The sequence below is a fragment of the Triticum aestivum genome, chromosome 7B (genome assembly GCF_018294505.1).
Source record: "Triticum aestivum cultivar Chinese Spring chromosome 7B, IWGSC CS RefSeq v2.1, whole genome shotgun sequence".
Lineage (NCBI taxonomy): Eukaryota > Viridiplantae > Streptophyta > Magnoliopsida > Poales > Poaceae > Triticum > Triticum aestivum.
In genome coordinates, this window is record NC_057813.1 from 600,325,635 (window position 1) to 600,353,297 (window position 27,663).

At 50.7% G+C, this 27,663-nt stretch overlaps 1 pseudogene; it reads left to right on the forward strand.

Moving 5' to 3' along the window:
- Nucleotides 1-27,663, forward strand: LOC123162917 (disease resistance protein RPM1-like; annotated as a pseudogene).

Genomic DNA, 27,663 nt, shown 5'->3' on the forward strand with positions numbered 1-27,663 from the left:
CAATACTTCCAAGAGTACCATTTATTGCCTCTGCTAATGAAACAGTAGGATCAACCATTTCAGAAAAATACAGAAGCTGCTTCACTCCTTTTCCCAAGTTAATCTACATTTATCAGTCTGCTCAGTTTGCATGCATCTCCTCTTGGTTATAGGCATGTTTTTGTTCTGCCTGTATTCTTTTAGACTTTTAGCTGCAATTTTCTTTCTTTCAAATATGCAGGAAAAAGTGTATGCTGTGTACTAAGAAGAGATGGAGCGTAGCCAAGTGGAACTCTGAGGTGCAACGTAAAATCCTTGCAAGAGCGCAGTGCACAAAAACCTAGATTAAAGCTGCAAACTTCTACAAGTCCAATCTACTCGTGCACAGCTGCAGCCGATTTTAGATGTCCCTTGTAGTTTTTCTTACATTAACAAAAAAAATGGTATCTGTCACTAGATTGATTGTCGATAATAACTTTATTTTGATATAAAGTGTAGCACATCCGATGTTCTCAGCTCCCAGCTGGTGGAATTTGCAGCCTTTAAAAAGTGACTGGCATCTCCCCATAACATTGTTTTAGTTACATTATATAAGATAAAATTTTGATTTTCTCCTAACATGAACATTTGCTAATGCCATTATGGTTATCCTTCCTTTTTTTCGTTTTCTTGTAATGTTCATCTATTTGATTATTTCGTCAATGACTGTGGTATTTATCATAATGCTTTTTTCCAGTTCATGCTTTTGAAGATCTTGAGAGAGATATCAAGGGTGCCCTGATGTTCAACCTAGCTGTCTCAAACTTGTAGCAAATGGCTGAATCAGTGATTCTTTTAGCTGTGGCAAAGATTGGTGCTGCTCTGGGGAATGAAGCAATCAACCAGGCTAGTTCACAATTCAAAAAGTTCATTACGCAGCTAACAGAGCTTCAAGGCAGCATGGGTCGCATAAGAAGAGAACTGAGGCTAATACATGAATTTCTTTGCTGAATGGATGTAAGGAATCGCAAGAATCCAACATATGAAATCTGGGTGGAGGAGGTGAGAATGCTTGCATATGGGATTGAGGATATTGCGGATGAGTATTTGCATATTGTCTGTCAGAAACATCATGGTGGATGGAGAATCTATCTGAAAAAGGATTCAAGCATCCAAATGTCTTGCTTTCTTTAAATAGGAGAGCTTCATTGGTTAAGGAAGCAGAGATCAATCTTGTGCATCTGTTCCAAGCCAAGGATCGGTGGGTTCCGATAGTAGGTGGTGAGAATACCAATGACTCAAGTTACATTGTTGAGAGGTCTCAACATCTGGCAAGAATTTCACGTTCCCTTGGTGAAGAAGATCTTGTGGGGGTTGATGAAAATAAAAAAACACTTCTGAACTGGTTGCAAAGTGATGATTTGGAAAGCTCTGTGATAGTACTGCACGGGATGGGAGGGCTTGGTAAGACAGCTTTGGCTGCAAATGTGTACCGGAAGGACAGAGAAAAGTTTGACTGCCATGCTTGGATCTCCATCTCTCAAACTTATTCTAGAGAAGATATTTTGAGGAATTTAATCAAGCAACTATTCAAAGATAAAACCAGTGTTCTATCCAACATAGCCAACATGGACATAACAGAGCTCGAAGAGACGCTGAGGAATTTTCTGGAACAAAAGAAGTATTTTATCATATTGGATAATATCTGGACTCTCGAATCATTCAATGATTTTTCTGGGGCACTTATCTGTCGGGGAAACTGACCCACGGACACCTATGGGGACCGAGCCCCTTTCGGTTCGGCGGGGGGGGGGGGGGGGCGGAGGTCGCACGAAGAGCAGATCGAGGCGAAGCACACGAGCAGTTTACCCAGCTTCGGAGCTCTCCGGAGAGATAACACTCCTACTGCTGCCTGTCTGATTGTATTATGTTCTTGCTCGAGAGAGCTAAGTGTTTTTCTGGGTCCGAACCCCCTCTACGTTGCGCATGGGCCTTCTTTTATATGCTAAAGGGGTCACCGACAGGTGGCAACGCAGAGAAGGGTACAAATGTAAAAGGCAAGGTAGTTGGTACAGTTACTTGTACAGTGTTTTCTATCTAACCCTGACGGCAGGGGACAAAGGCATTAAATGCCCGTCTGAGTCGCCCAAACAGCGCAGAAAAGGACCGTTAGGGGCGCCACCGTTCGCCACGATGGCGATCTTTGTCAGCTTCGCATGCCACCGCGCACCGCTGGCTGCACAGCCATCCGCCACGCGCGCCTGGGAAGGCCCCAGAACGACACGTTGGTGGATGTGCTGGAGCGTGGATACAGAGTGGCCGCCTGCCGCGGCAAGCGCCTTGCCGCGGCCATTGTCTTGCCGGGCCCGGAAGCTTGTCGCCCACCAGGCCTCGAGATGCCTTGGTTAGTCTTCCCGGCAAGCTCCTCTTGCCGGGGCCTTGTTGCCTTGCCGGAGCGCGTGGCGCGTCGCGGCAAGTTCCTTGGAATGCCTTGGTTGGCCTTCCCGGCAAACTCCTCTTGCCGGGGCCTTGTCTCCTGAGCTTAGATACTTTGTTCTTGAATGGCTCCCAGGGAACCACAGAGGACCTTGGCGGTCGCCCGGCAAGCCTTGCCGCGGGGCGCTGCAACTGCCCGTGCACAAGTTCGGGGTACTAGGGTACCCTATTCTAGTACACCGACAGGAGCCCCCGGGCCTGGGCCATACACGGTGCCGAGCGCTGTTGGGCCAGGCCCAAAACAGGGCACGGACACACGCGGCCTGGGCCACGCCGAATCTTGCTCCGTATCGACCGCGCCCTCCCCTAACGGCACGCGTTGAATGCGGTGTCGTGGGAGAGATCGTGGGTGGTTTCTTTATCTGGAAGGGCGAAATGTCCGCCCCCTCCCTCTTTATAAGTAGAGGAAATAGGGGTAGTTCGTTCCCCCTCGCTGGTTGCTACTACTCCATCTTCACGAACCTCCGCCGCATCCCCCTTCTTCTCAAAGCCGAGAGAGCAGCACTCCGCCCCCCATTGCCACCAGCACCACCAACGCCGTCGACCTCCCCCACCACCTCCGCCATGGCTCCGAAAGCCGACAAGGGGAAGGGCGTGAAGTCGGCCGAGGCGCAGCGGCTCACGGCGCTGCGGCAGGAGCGGGCGATCTTCTCCCCCCAGCTCGGTGCGAAGGAGCTGAGGGAGTATTTCTACCTCTTTTGGGCGACGGAGACGCGTGCGCATCCGCGCACGAGGGTACTCCCGGCCGCTGCTTCTGAACTGGCTCCAAACGGGTACCATTCTTCGCGCTATTCTTCTATTGCGGGCTCTGCCCGCCCTTCTCGGAGTTCTTCTGCGACATAATAAACACCTACGGGCTCCGCCTTCTTGATTTCACCCCCAACGCCGTTCTGACCATGGCAGTTTTCGCACATTTGTGCGAAAACTTTGTCGGAGTCCACCCCAACATAGCCCTTTTCTGCCACTTCTTCATGCCTTGAGTCGAGAGAGGAGAGCCGCGTGCCGGAGGGATCGCCTGGATCTCGAGAGTCGGCAAGAAGGAGGCGTATCTGGAGGGCGAGCTCCGTAGCAAGTGGGAGGAGTGGAGAGCGGAGTGGTGTTGGATCGTTGAGGAGAACCCGCAGCCCTTCACCGCCGTGCGCCAAGCCCCAATAGTGCGTGGCAATGACTGGAGCAACGTGGCCCCGGAAGACGAGAGGCTGAAGATCGCCATCACTAGGATCCTCCGCCTCAGGCTTGCCGGGCTCACTGTAGGCGCTGTCGGCGCAGATTTCCTCCGCCGCCGCATCGCCCCCCTGCAGGAGAGGGGGAGGCTCGCCTGGGAATTCAAGAACTCGGCAGACATCATGAGGCTGCGGCCGGGCCTCAACTACAACTTCACCGTCCTGGAGCTGGATGCAATGCTCTTGGAGTTGTTCAAACGCGATCCCCAGCACCCATTCTTGCTGCCGAGGGGCGTAGTTCCATTGTGCAATAACTCTTCGCTTGACCGGATCCGCGCCATGATGCCATTGTGCGATTCACACGGAATCGTTCCAACTTGGCAAGAGCCTGCGGATGACGTCGTGCAAGCGTTCTTCGACAACTTGGAAGAAGTGCCGGTCCGCGCTGACGAGCAGAAGAGCCTCACCCGTGACACCACCGACGAGAAACTGCAGCGCATCGCCACTAGGGCGGAAGAGGTTGCGGCCACAGCTGCCGCGGGCGCGTTCGGGTTCACCATGGAGGAGGCGGAGGCGGCAGAGGCGGCAAACCTTGCTGAGCGCGCGGAGTTCATTGGCGAGGAAGATCTTGCCGGCTCTGAAGCTGAGCCGAGCGAGGCCGGCGAGGAAGGGCCTGAGCCTTCAGAAAGCTTGCCGCAGGCGGAGCCCCTGGCCCCGCCAAGAAGGCGTCTTTGCAGGGCCGCGGACGTAGCGGGGCGGCAGTCGGGTCAACAGCCGCCGAGCCGTGCGACACGCTCTACCGCGGGAAGCAATGTTGCCGCGGGAGCACCTCACGCAGCAGCGGCAACTGGAGCGGGATCTTCCCGGTCCACCGCCCCCGCCCCCGCCAAACAGGCAAGGGATCCTACTCCTCCACCTCGTCGCACCGGAGGGGAGCCAGACTTCGATCTCTCCGCGCTCAGTTCCGACGAGGAGGAAGAAGAGTAAGTTTCTTCAATGCTCCTGTAGTTCTTCAATCTTGCTGTTTTTATCTTGTATCTGACTTGCTTCAATCTGAACCTACTCCTTTTCAGGACGCTGGCCCAGAGAGCGGCGAAGAGAGCCAAGGCCGCGGTGATCATCATCGAGGATGACCCCACCGTGTCAGCAGGGGGTGGGTCCGAGACCACCTTGACGGACCCGGCAACCACTCCTCAAAGCAGCCCCCAGCGCAGCCCCCAGCGTAAGTTCATAGTTAGCTTCCTGCTGTCAGGCGCGCATAAGTGCTTTTTCCTTTGCTGATATCTTGCTTGTTGATTTCTGTAGGAGTAGAATAGCCACATCAGGAGCGCCCGGAGGCTGGTCCCGAAGCGCCATCTGCTTCGACTACACCGCCAAGGGAGGGGTCCCCGGCAAGGGAGCGCTCTCCGGCAAGGGACAGCACCAACGACCCTGCGGTGGCTGAGACCGCAACTGCAGATCTTGGCACAGGTAATCCACTTGTTCAAAAACTTTTCCCTTGGGTTCTTCTTCTTCTGATCTTCTTCTTGCATATTTGCTTGACTTTTTCTTCCTTCTTCGTTCTTCAGATCCATCTACTGCGGAGCCAATGGAGATAGAGGACGCCGGCGAGGAAGGCGCGCGTGGCAGCAACGACGACGCCGCCGTCAACGAAGAAGGGGCCGGTGCTGATGAGCCTGCCGGCGAAGAGGCCGCCAAGGCTGCCGCCGCAGAAGCCGACAAGGGGTCGGGCGATCGCACTGACGGCCCTGAGGCCGCAGGAGCGCCAGGCGCTGCACCGACCGCCGATCCCTCCGCCGCTGCCGCGGAGCCAGGCTCCGAAGAGCCCCAGCCCGGCGCCTACTTGAAGGCCGGCGACGATATCTTCATCAAGCTACCCTGGGCGTCGAGCTCCAGGGCGCCGGTCGAGGGGGAAACTTTCGATGAGGAGCTGCTCACCTCCGCCGGGCTGTCGTTGGTCGATGCGCCAAGCAGCAGCAGTGGCGAGCCTGAGGAGGAGCAGCTGCTGCGGAAGCTGCTGTCACTCTACCGTGCCCGACGAGCCAAGCTGACTTCCCGGGAAGCGCTTGTCGCCAAGGCGGGAGTTGATATGGAGAAGCGCGCGGAGGAGCTCCGGGGCCTCAACCAGGAAGCTCTCCGGTCCCTGGCACAGGAGCGGGAGAGACTCGCAGAGGAGCGTACGGCCTTCCTTCTTGAGAAGGCCGAAGCTGAGGAGGAACAAAGGCTTGCTGCCGAGAAGCAGTCTGCGCGAGAAGGCGAATTGGTGCAGCGGAAGGCCAACCTCGACAGCTACGAGGAGGAGCTCGCCGAGCGCGAGCAAGCACTTGGCGGGGCGCTCAAGGAAGCAAAGGACGCTGCCGCAACCGCAGAGGCCGCCAAGAAAGAGCTGGAGGAGAAGGTGGCGCAGCTGGAGGCCAACATCGGGAAGAGCAGCGAGGAGCTTGCCGCGCTCAAGCGCGAGCGCGAGAAGGATGCTGCCGCCCATGGTGAGCTGCAAGGTCTTCTCGCCGAGAGGAACAAGGATCTCAGTGCCGCCAAGGACTCCAACGCGGACCTGGAGATGAAGCTGGCCACGCTAACTCAGATGCTGGATGACGCCAAGGAGCGGGAGAAGACCTTGTCAGAGAAGGTCAAGGCTGACAAGGCGCTGCTGGAGAGTATCGCCGTTACCCAGAACTCATTCAGAGAGACTGTGGAGCACTGGACCGAGGGTCTGGTGAATATCGCCGCAGTCATCGACGAGGAGCTGGCGCAGCTGGGGATGGAGGACTTTGGGTATCCCTCCGACGAGAGTCTCCAACCCAGTGCCAAGCTCAGCCTGTTCTTCAAGGGCGTGGCGACGGCACTCCAGCGGCTCCGGGAGAGGATCCCAAAGCAGCTGGCCGACGAGTCGCGCAGGATCTGCGCAGGAGTTCTCCAGAAGGTGCTGATGAAGGTGGCCTTCCGCAATCCAGGCCTCAGCTTCACCAACGTCCTCAAGTCCTTGCCGCCAGACGCCGATCGGGACGCGCTCAAGGCCCTTGTCGCACCTATTGTGGACAAGGTGAGCGAGATCAAGAGGGTTGAAGGCGATCGCGTAGACTAGGCCGCCCATTTCTTGCTTTTCCTTGTCGCTGCTAATCATGTTATGAAAACAGTCTGTTAGAGTTGCGACAAGTTATCATATAATATAACTTTATTTCTGTTATCAATTGCTATATTATTTCCTCTACTAGATTCCTTCCTTTGTACGTTTTTACCCTACGCTTTTAGGGAACTTGTCGGCGCAGGCACCCGAGCCGCGAGCGCTGAGTGCAGGACGTCAGCAGCCTGCTGGCGGTGCCGCTTCCGACAAGAAACCTTGTCGCAACTAGATGCAGCACACTTAAGTTGTTGAGCGGACTCGAAACAAAGTAAGGGCGCAACTAGCTACGAGTTGGTTCCTCCGCGCACAGGTTTTCTATACAAAGCAGGGTCGTTCGAGGAAGATAACTTATAAATTTAGAAACTGATTGCTCAAACTTTGGCAACTTAGCTTTTCTGTCGTTTGCTTCCCGGCAAGGCGAAACTTGCTTGAACGACGCCTGGTCCACATCATAATCTTCTCCTTCCCCCCCGGCAAACTTGTGTGCAGAGGAACCTTCCTTTCCTTTGTTGAGAAAGAGAAAGGAGAGAAAATAATGATATGGAACCTTTTGGCTCGTTATTGCTTACCGGGTGTAGGTGCTGCACAAAGTGTCAGATAACGCATGCAAGAAAGAAGATAATGCATGAAATTGACAAGATGTGCGGATCACACGATCTTTACTTATGCACGGGATCTGCGCCCGACTTTGTACAAAGGATTATATGCAACAACGGCAAGACTTGTACAAAAGGTGGTTGCCGGAATGGGTTCCGGCAACCGCGCGCTACGGGTAAAACTTGCGAAGATGCTCAATATTCCAGGAGTTGCTCACCGGAGTGCCATCTTCGGTCTCAAGGCGGACAGCGCCGGGCCTAGTGACTCGTTTCACCCGATAAGGGCCTTCCCACTTCGGCGTCAACTTGTTGGAATTCTTGGCGGACTGAACGTGCCGAAGAACAAGGTCGCCTTCCTCGAAGCTTCTGGCATTAACTTTGCGGCTATGGTAGCGGTGCAAAGCTTGCTGATATCGAGCAGCTCGTACAGCAGCCTGAAGACGATCCTCCTCAAGGAGCAGGGCGTCATCTTGTCGCAGCTGCTCTTGCTCAAGCTCATCATAAGCGAGTACTCGAGGTGATTCGTATACGAGTTCCGTGAGGAGAACTGCCTCTGCTCCATAGACTAGAGCGAAAGGTGTCTGGCCAGTGGCTCGATTTGGCGTCGTCCTGATCGACCAAAGAACCACCGGCACCTCCTCGATCCAGTTTCTTCCGCACTTGCGCAGCCTATCGAAAGTTCTGGTCTTGAGCTCGCGCAACACTTCAGCATTTGCCCTCTATGCTTGACCGTTGCTTCTCGGGTGAGCAACAGAAGCAAAGCAGACCTTGGCGCCAAGGTCTTGGACGTACTGCATGAAGGTGCGGCTCGTGAATTGCGTGCCGTTGTCGGTAATGATCCTGTTAGGGATCCCGAAACGGCAAACAATTGACCTGAAGAACTTGACTGCTGACTGTGCTGTCGCCTTCCTCACTGGTTCCACTTCCGGCCACTTTGTGAACTTGTCGATTTCAACGTACAAGTACTCAAAGCCCCCGACAGCTCGGGGGAAGGGGCCGAGGATGTCGAGCCCCCAGACCGAAAATGGCCAGGATAAAGGGATCGTCTGGAGAGCTTGAGCTGGCTGGTGTATCTGCTTGGAATGGAACTGGCACGCTTCACACTTGGTTACTTGTGCAGTTGCATCCTGGAGGGCTGTCGGCCAAAAGAAACCTTGCCGGAAAGCTTTGCCGGCAAGTGCTCTTGCGCCAATGTGGTGGCCACATATGCCTCCATGTATCTCTGCTAACAGCTTTTGTCCATCTTCCCGGCAAATGCATTTCAATTTCACACCGTTGAGTCTTCTTCTGTACAGTATGCTATCGACAAACTGGTACATACTTGACTGTCGGGCTACTTTTTCTGCTTCTTCTTGCTCTTCGGGAAGTTCTCCTGTCTGAAGGAAATGGACAATCTGCTGCGCCCATGCTGGAGCTTGTGGCTCGATAACAAGGACTAAAGGCACATCTGCTGCTGCGGGAACATCCGCTTCTACGGCAAGGACTTGCGGCCCTGCCGGAGCTTGATGTTCCCCGGCAAGCTTGTCGGAGCAAAGCTTGTCGGGAGCGTCTGCTTCAACAAAACAAACCATAAGGCTTGCCGGAGCAGACTGCTCCTCAGCATCCTTGGCGTTGATCTTGGGGACTTTCTTGGCGGCAGCTTCGGGGAGCTCTGCCGAAAGGTAGTCACCAGAAACCAACTTCCTCTTCTTGCTTTGTCCAGTTGATGGTGTTACAGATGGTTGAGTCAGCTTGAGCACAAAGATCCCTGGTTCTACAGGTAACTTTAGTGCGGCGCACTTTGACAGGCCATCAGCAATGTCATTCTGTGCTCTTGGGACATGCTCCATCTGTAGGCCGTCAAAGTACTCTTCTAGCTTTCTCACTTCATCAACATATGCTTCCATCAACGAACTCTGGTAATTCTTGTTCACTTGGCGGACGACAAGCTGTGAGTCACCCCTGACAATGAGCTTCTTGATTCCAAGGTCTGCTGCGATTCTGAGACCGGCAAGCAATCCTTCATACTCTGCAGTATTGTTGGTTGCTTGCTCCTTGGGAAAGTGCATCTGGACTACGTACTTGAGGTGCTCTCCGGTGGGCGCGACAAGCAGCACGCCCGCACCGGCGCCTTGCAGCGAGAAGGCACCATCAAAGTACATCAGCCACTCTTTGCTTGCCTCCTTGATGGGGATGCTCGTCTCTGGAATTTCTTCATCTGGCGTTGGCGTCCACTCTGCTATGAATTCTGCCAATGCTCTGCTTTGGATAGTTGAAGTGCTCTCAAACTTGAGGCCAAAGCTTGACAGTTCCAGCGCCCACTCGACAATCCTGCCCGTCGCTTCTAGATTTTGCAGTATCCTCTTCAGCGGAAAGCGAGTGACGACTATGATCTCATGTGCTTGGAACTAATGGCGCAGCTTTCTCGAGGCCATGAGAAGGCCGAAAAGCAGTTTCTGCACACCGGAGTACCTTGACCTAGCCCCCTGCAGAAGGGAACTGACAAAGTAAACTGGGCGCTGCACCATTCTCTTCTGCATCTTGTCATGCTCCTGCGCAGATCCATCCTTGTCGGGACCAGAGCTTGTCGGCGAGGCCCCCTGCTTGTCGCTGGATGCATCTGTCGTGGTTGCTGGCTCATCATCTGCCTCCCTCTCCGCCACTAACGCAGCACTAACCACTTGATTAGTTGCCGCTATGTACAACAGCAACTTCTCTCGTGGTTTAGGTGCGACAAGTGTTGGAGTGGAGGACAGGTATCTCTTCAAGTCCTACAGCGCAGCCTCCGCCTCCGGAGTCCATTTCATTGGACCTGCCTTTTTCAATATTTTGAAAAATGGCAGGGCGCGCTCAGCAGAGCTAGAGATAAACCTGCTGAGAGCAGCGACGCAACCGGCAAGTCTTCGTACATCCTTGACGCGCTTTGGTGCTTCGATTTGCTCAATGGCCTTGATCTTGTCGGGATTGGCTTCAATTCCCCGCTGAGACACAAAGAACCCGAGAAGCTTGCCGGAAGGGACTCCAAATACGCACTTCTCGGGGTTAAGCTTGAGGTTGATCTTGCGCAGATTTGCAAATGTCTCGTCTAAATCTTGAATCAGGGTCGCCCTGTCCTTGCTCTTGACCACTATGTCGTCCATGTAGGCTTCCACATTTCTGTGCATCTGCAGCTCAAAAGCGTGGTGGACTACCCTCGCAAATGTTGAACCAGCATTCTTCAAACCGAAAGGCATCCGTACGAAACAGTACGTGCCACACGGGGTGATGAATGCGGTCTTCTCCTCATCCTCTTCTGCCATGAAGATCTGATGGTATCCTGAGTATGCATCAAGAAATGAAAGCAAATCACATCCGGCTGTGGTGTCAACAATCTGGTCAATGCGCGGAAAGGGAAATGGGTCTTTGGGACAAGCTTTATTAACATCGGTGAAGTCGATACAAAGTCTCCATTTCCCGTTAGCCTTGCGCACGACAACAGGATTGGCCAGCCACGTGGGATGGAGCACTCCTCTGACAAGGCCTGCTGCTTCCAACTTCTTGATTTCTTCGGCAATGAATTCTTGGCGCTCTACTGCCTGTTTCCTGACTTTCTGCTTGATGGGCCGCGCATGAGGACAGACGGCAAGGTGGTGCTCAATTACTTTCCTGGGAACACCGGGGATATCAGACGGTTGCCACGCAAACACGTCGACATTCGCCCGCAGGAAAGCAACGAGCGCGCTTTCCTATTTAGGGTCGAGAGTGGCACTGATGGTGAAGGTACCACCAGTGCCGTCCTCCTTGGCGGACACCTTCTTGGTCTCAGGTGGAGCTGGCATCGCCTTCTTACACTTGCCGGTGGAGCTCGATGGTGCGTCCTCGACGGTAGCGCAGCACTCCGAAGAGGTGCGCTTGCCGGAGTGGGCATCAGAGCTCTTGCCGGACTTGGTCTTCTTCTTCCCCCCGGGAGCTTCAGCGGCAAGTGACTTGCGATCTGTTGCGGCTATTGCTTCCCGGTAGATCTTGTCGGCACATATAAGAGCATCCTTCTTGTCGCCAGGGACAGAGATGACACGTATCGGGCCTGGCATCTTCAGTACGTTGTATGCATACTGAGAGGCTGCCATGAACTTGGCAAGTGCTGGGATCGATGATGCGGTGGAGTCGCTGTCGAGGTGGATCCGACGAGTCGGCGATCTTGGCCTTCGGGGCGGTGATTGCATGGTGGTTGCACCTCCACCAGTTTCGTCGCCACCGGCTCGCGCCTGGCCACCCTGCCGCAGCAGCGACGCGCTCGGCTGTCGTGGAGTGTCGCCGTTGGCGTAGCCGATGAGACTCTGAATGGTGGCCCTCCATTCGTCGATCTTGTCCGACGTTGGAGGGTAATCCAGGAGCAGTTGAGCTCGCGCCAAAGCTTCTGCTGGGGTGGTGGGTGGTAGTGGCGGACGGCGCAAGGAGCGGGATGTGCTCAGACTCTTAACTATGTTAGAAGGAGCAGCATCCCGTTCAGGCGACCGTGCCTCGCTCGCGCCAGCACGCTGGCGTGCATGCTGGTCTTGAGCGCCCCGAGATCCACCAGCTTGGTCTTGGCCTATCATGCGCATGGCACTGCGTGTGCCATGACGCGGTTGGTCCTGCGCCTCCTGGGATGGACGCGGAACATGTACGGTCGCCGAGGTTTGTGCAGCCTCGTCCTTGGACCTGGCAGCATCATAAGCTTCCTCGTCGACGTCCATTCTTCCGCCGGTGTCCATTCCACCACCCGTTTGCTCCAACGGTGGCGGAAGTGAAGTGGACGGAGCGGCTGCCGCCGAAGTCTTCTTCTTCGGTGGCATGTTGATGAAGGAAATGAAGATCTAGCTCGTGTGAACGCTGGATCAGGTTCACGCAATCTCGACGCCCCCCTACCTGGCGCGCCAAAGATGTCAGGGAAACTGACCCACGGACACGTATGGGGACCGAGCCCCTTTCGGTTCGGCGGGGGGGGGGGGGGGCGGAGGTCGCATGAAGAGCAGATCGAGGCGAAGCACACGAGCAGTTTACCCAGCTTCGGAGCTCTCCGGAGAGATAACACTCCTACTGCTACCTGTCTGATTGTATTATGTTCTTGCTCGAGAGAGCTAAGTGTTTTTTTGGGTCCGAACCCCCTCTACGTTGCGCATGGGCCTCTTTTTATATGCTAAAAGGGTCACCGACAGGTGGCAACGCAGAGAAGGGTACAAATGTAAAAGGCGAGGTAGTTGGTACAGTTACTTGTATAGTGTTTTCTACCTAACCCTGACGGCAGGGGACAAAGGCATTAAATGCCTGTCTGAGTCGCCCAAACAGCGCAGAAAAGGACCGTCAGGGGCGCCACCGTTCGCCACGATGGCGATCTTTGTCAGCTTCGCATGCCACCACGCACCGCTGGCTGCACAGCCATCCGCCACGCGCGCCTGGGAAGGCCCCCAAAACGACACGTTGGTGGATGTGCTGGATCGTGGATACAGAGTGGCCGCCTGCCGCGGCAAGCGCCTTGCCACGGCCATTGTCTTGCCGGGCCTGGAAGCTTGTCGCCCACCGGGCCTCGAGATGCCTTGGTTAGTCTTCTCGGCAAGCTCCTCTTGCCGGGGCCTTGTTGCCTTGCCGGAGCGCGTGGCGCGTCGCGGCAAGTTCCTTGGAATGCCTTGGTTGGCCTTCCCGGCAAACTCCTCTTGCCGGGGCCTTGTCTCCTGAGCTTAGATACTTTGTTCTTGAATGGCTCCCAGGGAACCACTGTAACGCCCCGAGACCGACGCTCCAGAAGACTTCCAGCTATTCCGAGTTTCGTCGTGTGATTTGTTTTATTTGTTGCATTCATCCTTGCATCATGTGCATTGCATCATGTCATCATGCCATCATATCATTAATTTTTAAAACCTCAACTAAATAAATTGTATGGATTTTTCGATCCATTTAAATCGAGGGACTCACATGGTGACTTCTCTTTATAACATATCCTCCAATATTAGGGAGCTATATTAAATATTCCACTATTTTGGAATCACCAAAACACACTTACAAATAATTTCGTTCCTTTTCTGCTTCAAGTTTGGTCTCCAACCTTGCCAATATTTATTTCATCATTTTCCGGAGCTCCACCAAAAATCCGAACATTTTTGGACCTTCCTTTCATCAAGTCCTAGTTCAAACCCATTTGAATTTCAAATGAGTTTGAATTTAAATCTTTCGATCATGCCCACTTCTATTTTTCCTGGATCGAGCTCATTTTAGTGAGTCCAGGAAAATTGTCTCCATGCGCAAATCCTTTCCCTAACCCTCTCTTTCCTTTTCTTCTCTTTAATTGTTTTCTGCTAAGAAATATAAGAGAGAGAGAGAAGAGGGCCGCTTCCCCGCAGCCCATTTGACCCAAGGCTAAGCCGGCCCAAGGCCCAGCCACGCCCCCCTCTAACCCTAGCCCGACTCCCTCCTGTCGATCTCTCCCTCTGTGCCGCCGCCACACGCTCATCGATCGATTCCCTCTCCTCGCGCCCGACCCCCATCTCCTCGCGCAGCGCATCACCGATCCCCTCGCGTCCCTCCTCTCGATCTCTCCCTCTCCCTCGCTCGTGCCCCCATCCTCACAGGGAGAGAGAGGAGCAGAGCCCTCGCGCGCGACCCCGCCGCCGAACCTTCTCCGCCTCGCGCCTCCACCTCCGTCGCCCTGCCTCGACGCCCGCACCTTCGCCTGGCTCGGCCTCCCGCGGCTGCCGCTGCTGGCCCCGCTGCCGAGCTCTCCACCGCGCCCGAACTCTCCCTCCACCCGCAGCGCCTGAACCCATCGCCCCTCTCAGCCTCCTGCGCCCGTGCCCCTCCTCTGCCTCGTCTCTGTTTCCGGCCGTCGACAGCGAGCAGCTCCGTCGGAGCTCGTCCCCGAGCGTGCCCAACCTCCTCCCTCGCCCGTGGCCTCCTCCTCGTCGCCTCTACGTGCGACCCTGCTCCCGCGCGCCTCCTCGCCCGCGCGACTCCTCCACCAAGCAGCCTGCCGTGCCCCGTCGGTCGCCTGACCGCCCCTTCCCTCGCCCGTCTCCGGCTAGGTCCGAGGTCTAGGGACCGGGTCCTCCTCATCTCGGCCATCCCCGTCGTCTGCCCCGCGCGCCGCCCTGTGGCTTCGCCTCCCGCAACCCTGCGGCGTCGCCTCGCCCTTGTCCCGCGTTGCCTCGGCCAGCCCTGTGCTGCTGTTTGCATCCGCAAAGACCCGAGGTATGAGTGTGCTCCACTGCTAGTTTCATGGACGAAGAGTACCTCTACGATGACCCTGGATGTCTACGAGCGTCAAGTACCACTACAACCCATGTTCGACTACGTGGATTCGCCAAGTACCACGACGACCATCGCTTGCCAAGATCGACTACACGGTGATGCGACAAGTACCTCTCTCGACGACCCTGGACGACTACAAAAACGTGTACCACTACCGTCGACCCTCGAAGACCCCGTGGACCCCGAACATCTACGGATCATGAACACCGACTTCCACTACGAGATGTACCTCTACCGACGCCGCGAACGACTACTTCCACGACGTCCCGTGAACGCCTACTTCCTCTACACCGCTCCGAAATCGAACCGCTCCAAAAAACGCACGCTTCAAAGGTATAACCCGAGACGACCGCGATGAGATGGCCTTGCATGTATGAGATGTACGATACGTTTGCACCGTGTTCGAATTGTCACTCGTTTTCCATGCCACTAACCCGTGGGAACCCGGTAGTCGGGAGCACCCCACCATCTCTAGCATGTTCCGCACATCCGCACGCCTCCTTTTGCACCGGTATCTCCATGAGTTACCGGGACCAGAATGTTGCCGTGGCACCATTTTTGTTTCGCCGCCGTGGCACCCTTTTTGTTCCGCCATGGTGACCAAATGCTTCATAACATGCTCATGTCAACATTTTCTTAAAAAAATTGCATAAAACTTGTATATGTCATCCGCATCATGATAACAACATTTAAAATGTTTAAACTTGTTGTTGCATTAAATTGCTAAATGCATATGGGGATTTACCGGATTTGTTGTTTTCATATCCGGCCCCATTTAAATTGTTTAGATGGTATAGTTAATGTTATGCTTCACCTCTTGCCATGTTTAACAACAGTTAATATTGTTGGGTAGCTTAAAAGAGAGATAACTAAATAATTGCTGTGGTGTTTCGTCAACATGCACCTCGTTGCATATTGAGCTCCACTTAACTTGTAGTATTGTTTGTTGCACTTTGCCATGCCATGCCTCATTAAACCGGACATGCATCATACTTGTTTGTGCATCATGACTTGTTTATGCGTGTGTGTTTACTATGTTGTTTGTTTCTTTCCGGGTTGCTTCTCTCGTTAGCTTCGGTTTCGTTCCGGAGTTGTGAGGATTTGTTCGTCTACGACCGTTTGTCTTCTTCTTGGACTCGTTCTTCTTCCTTGCGGGATCTCAGGCAAGATGATCATACCCTCGAAATCACTACTATCTTTGCTATGCTAGTTTGCTCGCTCTTTTGCTATGCCAATGCTACGAGGCCTACCATTTGCTTGTCAGCCTCCTAAATTGCCATGACAAACCTCTAACCCACCATGTCCTAGCAAACCGTTGATTGGCTATGTTACCGCTTTGCTTAGCCCCTCTTATAGCGTTGTTAGTTGCAGGTGAAGATTGAAGTTTGTTCCTTGTTGGAACATGGAGATGTTGTTCCTTGTTGGAACATGTTTACTTGTTGGGATATCACAATATATCTTACTTAATTAATGCATCTATATACTTGGTAAAGGGTGGAAGGCTCGGCCTTATGCCTGGTGTTTTGTTCCACTCTTGCCGCCCTAGTTTCCGTCATATCGGTGTTATGTTCCCGGATTTTGCGTTCCTTACACGGTTGGTCTATAATGGGAACCCCTTGACAGTTCGCCTTAAGTAAAGCTCCTCCAGCAATGCCCAACATTGGTTTTACCATTTGCACTAACAACCTACCACCTTCCCTTGGGTTCTGCAGACTCAAGGGTCATCTTTATTCTAACCCCCCCCGGGGCCAGTGCTCCTCTGAGTGTTGGTCCGAACTGAGCTGCCTGCGGGGCCACCTCAGGGAAACTTGAGGGTTGGTTTTACTCGTAGCTAGTCTCATCTGAGTGTGCCCTGAGAAAGAGATATGTGCAGCTCCTATCGGGATTTGTCAGCACATTCGGGCGGTGTTGCTGGTTTAGTTTTACCCTGTCGAAATGTCTTGTTGTACCGGGATACCGAGTCTGATCGGAACGTCTCGGGTGGAGGTCTATTCCTTCATTGACCGTGAGAGCTTGTGATGGGCTAAGTTGGGACACCCCTGCAGGGTATTATCTTTCGAAAGCCGTGCCCGCGGTTATGGGCAGATGGGAATTTGTTAACGTCTGGTTGTAGAAAACCCAAAGTTGACCTTAATTAAAATACATCAACCGTGTGTGTAACCGTGATGGTCTCTTTCCGGCGGAGTCCGGGAAGTGAACACGGTGTTGGAGTTATGCTTGACGTAGGTTGCTATAGGATCACTTCTTGATCATACTTTTATCGACCGTGCTTTGCCCTCTCTTCTCGCTCTCTTTTGCGATTGTAGCCACCATATATGCTAGTCGCTTGCTGCAGCTCCACCTCATTACTCCATCCTTCCTATGAGCTTAAATAGTCTTGATCTCGCGGGTGCGAGATTGCTGAGTCCCCGTGGCTCACAGATACTTCCAAAACCAGTTTGCAGGTGCCTATGTTACCGAGCAGGTGACGCAACCAAGCTCAAGGAGGAGCTCGATGAAGATCTTGCCCTTTGTGTTGTTTCGTTCTAGTTGATCAGTAGTGGAGCCCAGTTGGGGTCGATCGGGGACCTTTGTCGCATTTGGAGTTCTTCTTTTATTTTGGTTCCGTAGTCGGACCTTGATTGTATCTGGATGATGTAATGCTTTATTCATGTAATTGTGTGAAGTGGCGATTGTAAGCCAACTATGTATCTCTTTCCCTTATGTATTACATGGGTTGTGTGAAGATTACCTCACTTGCGACATTGCTTTCAATGCGGTTATGCCTCTAAGTCGTGCTTCGACACGTGGGAGATATAGCCGCATCGAGGGCGTTACAAGTTGGTAATCAGAGCCTTCCCCGACCTTAGGAGCCCCACTGCTTGATCGTTTTTAGCGGCCGAGTTGTGTCTAGAAAAAATGTTTTGAGTCATTTAGGATTATATATATCGGAGAGTTAGGAATTCTTTTTACTCCCCAGTCTCTTCATCGCTCTGGTAAGGCATCCTGACGTAGAGTTTTGACTCTTCTCTTCTCAAATTTCACTAAAATTTTTTTAGGATCACGCGGGTATCTTGGAATCGTTCCGATGGTTTTATGATGAGAACATTGTCTTGGTGCCTCCTGTCAGGGGTTTAGTGGAAGTGTCCCGGGGAGTTGAGCTCTGAGGTGTTGTCGTCATAATTTTATCGTTGCAGTTCTGGAATACCTGAGTTTAGTACGCCGACATCGAAAATCTCTTTTATGCAGTTCGTTGGTGAGATAACCCCGATAACCCAGTACTGAGGTGAGTACGGGAGTATTGCCATAACTTGTATAACGGATGCTTTTCGAAGGTTGAGGTAGATGATTTCCGAAGGTTTCTTGGTTATGTGTTGAAGGATGGATACAGCTGGATGTAGGATTTGTTAGTTTGGGTGAGATATTATGCTTCCCCTGTATCCCCAACACCTGATTGCATAACCGGAAAATTTCGGGAGTTTCATAGGTGGGAATTCAAGTAGCTCTTAGGATATCTTTCTGACGGATGTATGATATGAAATTGGGGTTCGACGTCTAGTGGTCCGCCTATTCACGGTTGGTTTTACAGTGGTCTCGTTGTGTCTTAAAGAGTCCTTGGCTATGCCGACTCGGGGACGCTTCGTATGTCATGTGCACTGCCTTGTACATGATGGTGCTGTACGATCGAGCCCGTGTAGGCCCCACCACGAAAACTTCGGACGAAATCTCTATCATATGTTTGTTCTGGCTTATTTTGCAAGCCAATCCTTTGTTTTGTTTTGAGTTGTGGTATTCGAGTTGCTTCGAAGTCAAATGTTGATTCCATACCTTTTCCAAATGGTGTTCTCATATTCCTATGTGAATACTAATCCTTCTTGATCATCGAGTCTGTCTTGTCAATCCTTTTTTTAACCGGTGTGTCTCTCCTCAAGTGGATCCGTTCACGTCAACATTTGCAAGATCATTTATCCCTTCTTCTCAACGGTGTTTGTTTCATCCGTCTCCAAGTTGCCTTTGTTTTTCCCACCCTCCCTCCCTTTTGTTTTCTTCAAGGACTAAGATTTCTTCTTCAAGTATCCATTTTATTGATGGGAAGTTTCTCCATTCTTTTCCGTCAATGTTCTTATCCGGTGATTCTCATGAAGATTCTAATGGAGCTTCAAGTTCGTCATTCCTCGTTCTTTTCTTCTCCGGTGGATTTAATTCAAGCTTTGGTATTAAGCATACTCCTTTTCTTTTTTTTCCAATGCTTTTCTTATGCCGGTGCACCTCTTAATCATCCATCTCTCGCTATTAAATTGTTCCGGAGTGCTCAAGATATCTCGAAGATTCGTGTTTCCACTCTGCATTCGTTCAAGCTCTTTCGAGATTGGTATCTCATTCAAGTCATTTAATTCAACCGGTGCAACATCTCTTTTAAATCTTTTCAACGGTGTTCTTTTGAGTGGGCCCTAACCCACAGGTCTTTTCCCAGGATCTTACCTGACTCTTCTATTTTCCCAGAGCTATCCTAAATTCTTCTCCAAGTTTGACGTAAGAATGAGTTATCATTAGTCAAATGCTTTTCTCCAAGATCTTTCAAATTCTTTTCATAGTTGGCTTAACCTCTTCGCTTTTGATTCTTCCGGTGTGCCTCAATAATTCTTGGTGGTGTTTCTCGTTGTCATTCTCATCATTTGAAGACCGAAGAAGAGTTTCTCTTTAATCTTGCTCTATTCTCTTCAAGATTCATGGTGCTAGCTTGTTGCCATCCTCTCATAATTGTTTTCGATTGTGAGAATCTTTTTCACCCATCAGGAGATATTCAAGAGTCTTCTCAGTTTGTCATCCGGAGTCCATCAATTCAGGTTTATTCATTCTCAGCCGTCAGTTATCATTCTCCTATCTTGCCGGTGCATCTATCGAATATCCTCTAATCAGTTCTTGATCTCTTTGTTCTCATGTATCTAGTTTGTCTCAAGCACCTTCGTTCATTTGCTAATTCTTACCGGTGATGCACCCCTACTTCGATCATTTTCAATTCTTACGGTGGTTCTTTCAAGATCTCTCTTCCTTGTTCATCATATCAATTCATTTGTTGTTCCAATCCTACCGGTGGTTCGTTGAAGACCTTCTCAAGTTTTGATATATCTCTTTTAATCCTTTCTACGAGAATAAGTAGTATGCCAAATCCGTTGATTGTCGTCAATTTAATTGGTGAAGGATAAGCATAACATAATTCTTATTCTTGTTCATCCAAGTGATTAATTCTTTATTCCGGAGGCCCTTAAAATTCTCGGTTTCATTTGTTTCATCTTCTCTTTTTCCCGGAGTTCCAAGCTCTAATTATCACGGAGATCCATCTAAATCATTGCAAGGATTCACCTTGTGTTTTCAATTTCTCTTTCTTTTCATTCCTTTTGTTTACCGGAGTTCTTCATGGAGGTTCTACATGATGGTTCATCAAGGATTTAATTCCTTCTCAAAGTTTTCATCGAGATTCTTTCCTAGGAGCTCAAGCTTTCTTCATATGGTAATCCGGAGTGCAATTCTTTCTACCATATTTTGGAAGGTGGTATTATGTCATTCTTGATAATTTGAGTTCATGTTTCCATGATTCACATGTTGTTAAGAATGAGTTATTTTTAAATCCATCAACCTCGTTGTTGGAGTTATCTTGTGTCATATTTCACCTAAAAGCCTTCCATTGGGAATGTTGCTATTTGTGGTGCTTGCCAATGATCCAAGTTATCTCTTTATCATCTTGGTGGAAGAAGTTTTCATCTCTTCGTTGATCTCAAGCAAGCAATTGTTTCCGTTAGTGGCCGGTTGTCACCTCATAATTTTGAGATGTTTTCCATAAGCCCACTACAAGCTTGTGCTTTTCGTTGTTGATTTTCCAACAACTCCGTTCAATTCTTCTTTGCAAGGATGCTTTCCAAACTCATTTGTGGCAGAAGTTGGCATTTTCTTCTCCATTCTGTTATTCCAATGATATATCTTCTATTATTTCTTTCGGAGGCATTGTGACGTTGCTCTTTTCACTCACCATCTCGATTCGTGAGGATCGTGTTCTTTTCTTGCTTATCCATTTAACCGGAGTGTCGTGTTTTCATTCGAGTTCTCTAATCTTATCAAGTTTTCCCTCCTTCCTCAACTGGAGAGATGTCTGAAATCCTTCTTACCCATTGTGCCATTCTTTCAATAGTTCCGGAGGCAGTGTGTTGTTGATTTCATCAAGTAACATCCCATCTTCTCAAGTTCATGTTCTATTCCTTCCATGTTCAACCGGAGTACTGCCCGAATTCTTCCCCTCTCATCTTGTTTTAACGGAGTGGTTTCGAATTCTATCTTGTCCATTAAACTCTTGATTCATGTCTTTGCAACCTTCAAGTTCTCGTAATGTTCCTTGTTCCTCTTTCTAACGGATTGTTTGCAATCTCGTTCATCTCCTTTGTATTCTTTCTTTCAATTTGTTCAACCTCTCAAGGTTCTTTGGTTTCATTCATTGGTCAAAGAAGCAACTTAGTTTTACCTCTTCTCTTCCTCTTCCATTTCTCTCCGGTGCCATCCTAGATCTCGGGACGAGATCCTCTTGTAGTGGTGGAGTGTTGTAACGCCCCGAGACCGACGCTCCAGAAGACTTCCAGCTATTCCGAGTTTCGTCGTGTGATTTGTTTTATTTGTTGCATTCATCCTTGCATCATGTGCATTGCATCATGTCATCATGCCATCATATCATTAATTTTTAAAACCTCAACTAAATAAATTGTATGGATTTTTCGATCCATTTAAATCGAGGGACTCACATGGTGACTTCTCTTTATAACATATCCTCCAATATTAGGGAGCTATATTAAATATTCCACTATTTTGGAATCACCAAAACACACTTACAAATAATTTCGTTCCTTTTCTGCTTCAAGTTTGGTCTCCAACCTTGCCAATATTTATTTCATCATTTTCCGGAGCTCCACCAAAAATCCGAACATTTTTGGACCTTCCTTTCATCAAGTCCTAGTTCAAACCCATTTGAATTTCAAATGAGTTTGAATTTAAATCTTTCGATCATGCCCACTTCTAATTTTCCTGGATCGAGCTCATTTTAGTGAGTCCAGGAAAATTGTCTCCATGCGCAAATCCTTTCCCTAACCCTCTCTTTCCTTTTCTTCTCTTTAATTGTTTTCTGCTAAGAAATATAAGAGAGAGAGAGAAGAGGGCCGCTTCCCCGCAGCCCATTTGACCCAAGGCTAAGCCGGCCCAAGGCCCAGCCACGCCCCCCTCTAACCCTAGCCCGACTCCCTCCTGTCGATCTCTCCCTCTGTGCCGCCGCCACACGCTCATCGATCGATTCCCTCTCCTCGCGCCCGACCTCCATCTCCTCGCGCAGCGCATCACCGATCCCCTCGCGTCCCTCCTCTCGATCTCTCCCTCTCCCTCGCTCGTGCCCCCATCCTCACAGGGAGAGAGAGGAGCAGAGCCCTCCCGCGCGACCCCGCCGCCGAACCTTCTCCGCCTCGCGCCTCCACCTCCGTCGCCCTGCCTCGACGCCCGCACCTTCGCCGGCCTCGGCCTCCCGCGGCTGCCGCTGCTGGCCCCGCTACCGAGCTCTCCACCGCGCCCGAACTCTCCCTCCACCCACAGCGCCCGAACCCATCGCCCCTCTCAGCCTCCTGCGCCCGTGCCCCTCCTCTGCCTCGTCTCTGTTTCCGGCCGTCGACAGCGAGCAGCTCCGTCGGAGCTCGTCCCCGAGCGCGCCCAACCTCCTCCCTCGCTCGTGGCCTCCTCCTCGTCGCCTCTGCGTGCGACCCTGCTCCCGCGCGCCTCCTTGCCCGCGCGACTCCTCCACCAAGCAGCCTGCCGTGCCCCGTCGGTCGCCTGACCGCCCCTTCCCTCGCCCGTCTCCGGCTAGGTCCGAGGTCTAGGGACCGGGTCCTCCTCATCTCGGCCATCCCCGTCGTCTGCCCCGCGCACCGCCCCGTGGCTTCGCCTCCCGCAACCCCGCGGCGTCGCCTCGCCCTTGTCCCGCGTTGCCTCGGCCAGCCCTGTGCTGCTGTTTGCATCCGCAAAGACCCGAGGTATGAGTGTGCTCCACTGCTAGTTTCATGGACGAAGAGTACCTCTACGATGACCCTGGATGTCTACGAGCGTCAAGTACCACTACAACCCATGTTTGACTACGTGAATTCGCCAAGTACCACGACGACCATCGCTTGCCAAGATCGACTACACGGTGATGCGACAAGTACCTCTCTCGACGACCCTGGACGACTACAAAAACGTGTACCACTACCGTCGACCCTCGAAGACCCCGTGGACCCCGAACATCTACGGATCATGAACACCGACTTCCACTACGAGATGTACCTCTACCGACGCCGCGAATGACTACTTCCACGACGTCCCGTGAACGTCTACTTCATCTACACCGCTCCGAAATCGAACCGCTCCAAAAAACGCACGCTTCAAAGGTATAACCCGAGACGACCGCGATGAGATGGCCTTGCATGTATGAGATGTACAATACGTTTGCACCGTGTTCGAATTGTCACTCGTTTTCCATGCCACTAACCCGTGGGAACCCGGTAGTCGGGAGCACCCCACCATCTCTAGCATGTTCCGCACATCCGCACACCTCCTTTTGCACCGGTATCTCCATGAGTTACCGGGACCGGAATGTTGCCGTGGCACCATTTTTGTTTCGCCGCCGTGGCACCCTTTTTGTTCCGCCATGGTGACCAAATGCTTCATAACATGCTCATGTCAACATTTTCTTAAAAAAAATTGCATAAAACTCGTATATGTCATCCGCATCATGATAACAACATTTAAAATGTTTAAACTTGTTGTTGCATTAAATTGCTAAATGCATATGGGGATTTACCGGATTTGTTGTTTTTATATCCGGCCCCATTTAAATTGTTTAGATGGTATAGTTAATGTTATGCTTCACCTCTTGCCATGTTTAACAACAGTTAATATTGTTGGGTAGCTTAAACGAGAGATAACTAAATAATTGCTGTGGTGTTTCATCAACATGCACCTCATTGCATATTGAGCTCCACTTAACTTGTAGTATTGTTTGTTGCACTTTGTCATGCCATGCCTCATTAAACCGGACATGCATCATACTTGTTTGTGCATCATGACTTGTTTATGCTTGTGTGTTTACTATGTTGTTTGTTTCTTTCCGGGTTGCTTCTCTCGTTAGCTTCGGTTTCGTTCCGGAGTTGTGAGGATTTGTTCGTCTACGACCGTTTGTCTTCTTCTTGGACTCGTTCTTCTTCCTTGCGGGATCTCAGGCAAGATGATCATAACCTCGAAATCACTACTATCTTTGCTATGCTAGTTTGCTCGCTCTTTTGCTATGCCAATGCTACGAGGCCTACCATTTGCTTGTTAGCCTCCTAAATTGCCATGACAAACCTCTAACCCACCATGTCCTAGCAAACCGTTGATTGGCTATGTTACCGCTTTGCTTAGCCCCTCTTATAGCGTTGTTAGTTGCAGGTGAAGATTGAAGTTTGTTCCTTGTTGGAACATGGAGATGTTGTTCCTTGTTGGAACATGTTTACTTGTTGGGATATCACAATATATCTTACTTAATTAATGCATCTATATACTTGGTAAAGGGTGGAAGGCTCGGCCTTATGCCTAGTGTTTTGTTCCACTCTTGCCGCCCTAGTTTCCGTCATATCGGTGTTATGTTCCCGGATTTTGCGTTCCTTACACGGTTGGGCTATAATGGGAACCCCTTGACAGTTCGCCTTAAGTAAAGCTCCTCCAGCAATGCCCAACATTGGTTTTACCATTTGCACTAACAACCTACCACCTTCCCTTGGGTTCTGCAGACTCAAGGGTCATCTTTATTCTAACCCCCCCGGGCCAGTGCTCCTCTGAGTGTTGGTCCGAACTGAGCTGCTTGCGGGGCCACCTCGGGGAAACTTGAGGGTTGGTTTTACTCGTAGCTAGCCTCATCTGAGTGTGCCCTGAGAAAGAGATATGTGCACCTCCTATCGGGATTTGTCGGCACATTCGGACGGTGTTGCTGGTTTAGTTTTACCCTATCGAAATGTCTTGTTGTACCGGGATACCGAGTCTGATCGGAACGTCTCGGGTGGAGGTCTATTCCTTCATTGACCGTGAGAGCTTGTGATGGGCTAAGTTGGGACACCCCTGCAGGGTATTATCTTTCGAAAGCCGTGCCCGCGGTTATGGGCAGATGGAAATTTGTTAACGTCCGGTTGTAGAAAACCCGAAGTTGACCTTAATTAAAATACATCAACCGTGTGTGTAACCGTGATGGTCTCTTTCCGGCGGAGTCCGGGAAGTGAACACGGTGTTGGAGTTATGCTTGACGTAGGTTGCTATAGGATCACTTCTTGATCATACTCCGTGCTTTGCCCTCTCTTCTCGCTCTCTTTTGCGATTGTAGCCACCATATATGCTAGTCGCTTGCTGCAGCTCCACCTCATTACTCCATCCTTCCTATGAGCTTAAATAGTCTTGATCTCGCGCGTGCGAGATTGCTGAGTCCCCGTGGCTCACAGATACTTCCAAAACCAGTTTGCAGGTGCCTATGTTACCGAGCAGGTGACGCAACCAAGCTCAAGGAGGAGCTCGATGAAGATCTTGCCCTTTGTGTTGTTTCGTTCTAGTTGATCAGTAGTGGAGCCCAGTTGGGGTCGATCGGGGACCTTTGTCGCATGTGGAGTTCTTCTTTTATTTTGGTTCCGTAGTCGGACCTTGATTGTATCTGGATGATGTAATGCTTTATTCATGTAATTGTGTGAAGTGGCGATTGTAAGCCAACTATGTATCTCTTTCCCTTATGTATTATATGGGTTATGTGAAGATTACCTCACTTGCGACATTGCTTTCAATGCGGTTATGCCTCTAAGTCGTGCTTCGACACGTGAGAGATATAGCCGCATCGAGGGCGTTACAACCACGGAGGACCTTGGCGGTCGCCCGGCAAGCCTTGCCGCGGGGCGCTGCAACTGCCCGTGCACAAGTTCGGGGTACTAGGGTACCCCTATTCTAGTACACCGACATTATCTGTAATGACAAGGGCAGTAGACTCGTAATCACAACACGGGAAGGCCACGTTGCTGCACTTGCCTCTGCAGGACATGTCCTATCGCTGGAAGCTTTACCAAAAAATAAAGCATGGGAGCTCTTTTGTAATACAGCATTCCCAGGAGATACAAATCATAAATGCCCGAAAGAAATGACAAAATTAGCACATCAAGTAGTAAGCAAGTGTAAAGGCATACCTCTTGCCATTGTCTCTATTGGTAGGCTCCTCTTCAGGCGTGACAAGACCAAAGAGGAATTGAAGTGAATACACGACCAGCTCAACTGGGAGCTATTTTTTTTTAAGAAAAGGCATCCGCCGAGCCCGAGTGGAGGCTCGAACCTAGCCCGGCTTTGAATTAGCAAAGCCATCAACCGGCCAGGATTACATAGAACCACATTACAATGAAAAGAAAACAAAGCGGAGCAGAGATACATAGCGCTAAGAGGAATGGCTCAAAAGGCAACAACGCAGTGTTGCCAACGACCACTGCAATGTCAAACAAGCAACCAAACTGGGAGCTATTTAATAATCCAAGCTTGGAACATGTCAGGAATATCCTTTATTTGAGCTACATTTACCTTCCGACACACTTGAAAAGTTGTTTCCTATACTGCAGCTTGTTTCCAGAGGACTATCTCATGAGAAGAAAAAGACTTATAAGGTTGTGGGTAGCAGAGGGGTTCATCGAGAGAAGGGGTGAAAGCACAATGGAGGAAGTGGCAGAAGGTTATCTAAAGGAGTTGGTTCAAAGAAATATGCTACAACTTGTTCAAAAGAACTCATTTGGTAGGATGAAATCATTCCGGATCCATGATATCATGCGCGAGTTGGCAGTAGATTTATGTCAGAGAGAGTGCTTTGGTGTTGCATACGAGGAGGATAAGCATACAGAATATATTGAGGAGAAGGATGGACGTCGACTGGTAATACACAAACTGAAGAAGGGAATATACCAATCACCCTCAAACTTACACCGCCTTCGATCTCTCATTGCATTGGACATTGGTACTCCATCATCCAGTCTACTGCCTCTAATAGTGGGGATGTCAAGATATATGTCGGTACTGGAGCTAAGTGGCCTACCCATTGAGAATGTTCCAGATGCTATTGGAGATCTTTTCAATCTCCGCCATTTAGGTCTGCGTGGTTCAAAGGTGAAGGTCCTCCCTAAGTCTGTTGAGAAACTTACAAATTTATTGACACTGGACCTTTTTGGATCTGATATACAAGAGCTTCCTAGAGGGATTGTCAAACTGAAGAATCTTAGACATTTGCTTGCCGAGAGAGTGTATGATGCAACTTGGGCAGAATTTAGGTCTGCTAGTGGTGTACGTATCCCCAGAAATCTTGGGAACCTGACAAATCTACAGACATTGAATGCGTTAGATGCACAGGATGAGTCTCTAGGTTGTTTGGGGGAGCTTAGGCAACTAAGAAGCTTCAGGATATGGAATGTGAAGGGAATCTACTGTGGACGCCTGTGTGAATCCCTTGTTCAGATGCAATTTTTGTCTGTGCTAAGTGTGAATGCAAGTGATAAGAATGAGGTTCTCCAGTTGAATGCTCTCCCACCAAATCTGAAGAAGCTACGTCTGACTGGAAGATTAGCGGAAGGGACATTGTGCGAGTCTCTCTTCCAAGCCGTGGGTCAGAACTTGTATTCGTTGCATCTATATTGGTCCGAGTTGAAAGAAAACCCCCTGCCATCACTTTCTCAGATGTCAAATATGACAGACCTAGATTTGACAAGTGCATATACTGGAGAGGAGCTGATATTTCTCACTGGCTGGTTTCCTAATCTAAAGACCCTCTTTCTTAGAGACCTTCCTAATCTGAAGCTGCTAGAGTTTAAAAAAAAATGCCGTGGCGAGCCTGGAAAGATTGATACTGATCAACCTAAATAGCATGACGGAGGTCCCACCTGGCATTGAGTTCCTTGGGCACCTTAAAAAGCTAAGCTTTGCCGGAATCACCCCCGACTTCCTGATGTTACTGCGCCAATGTTCTAAAATTGGCAGGGTGCGATGGCAGCATTCTCTACGCCATTGA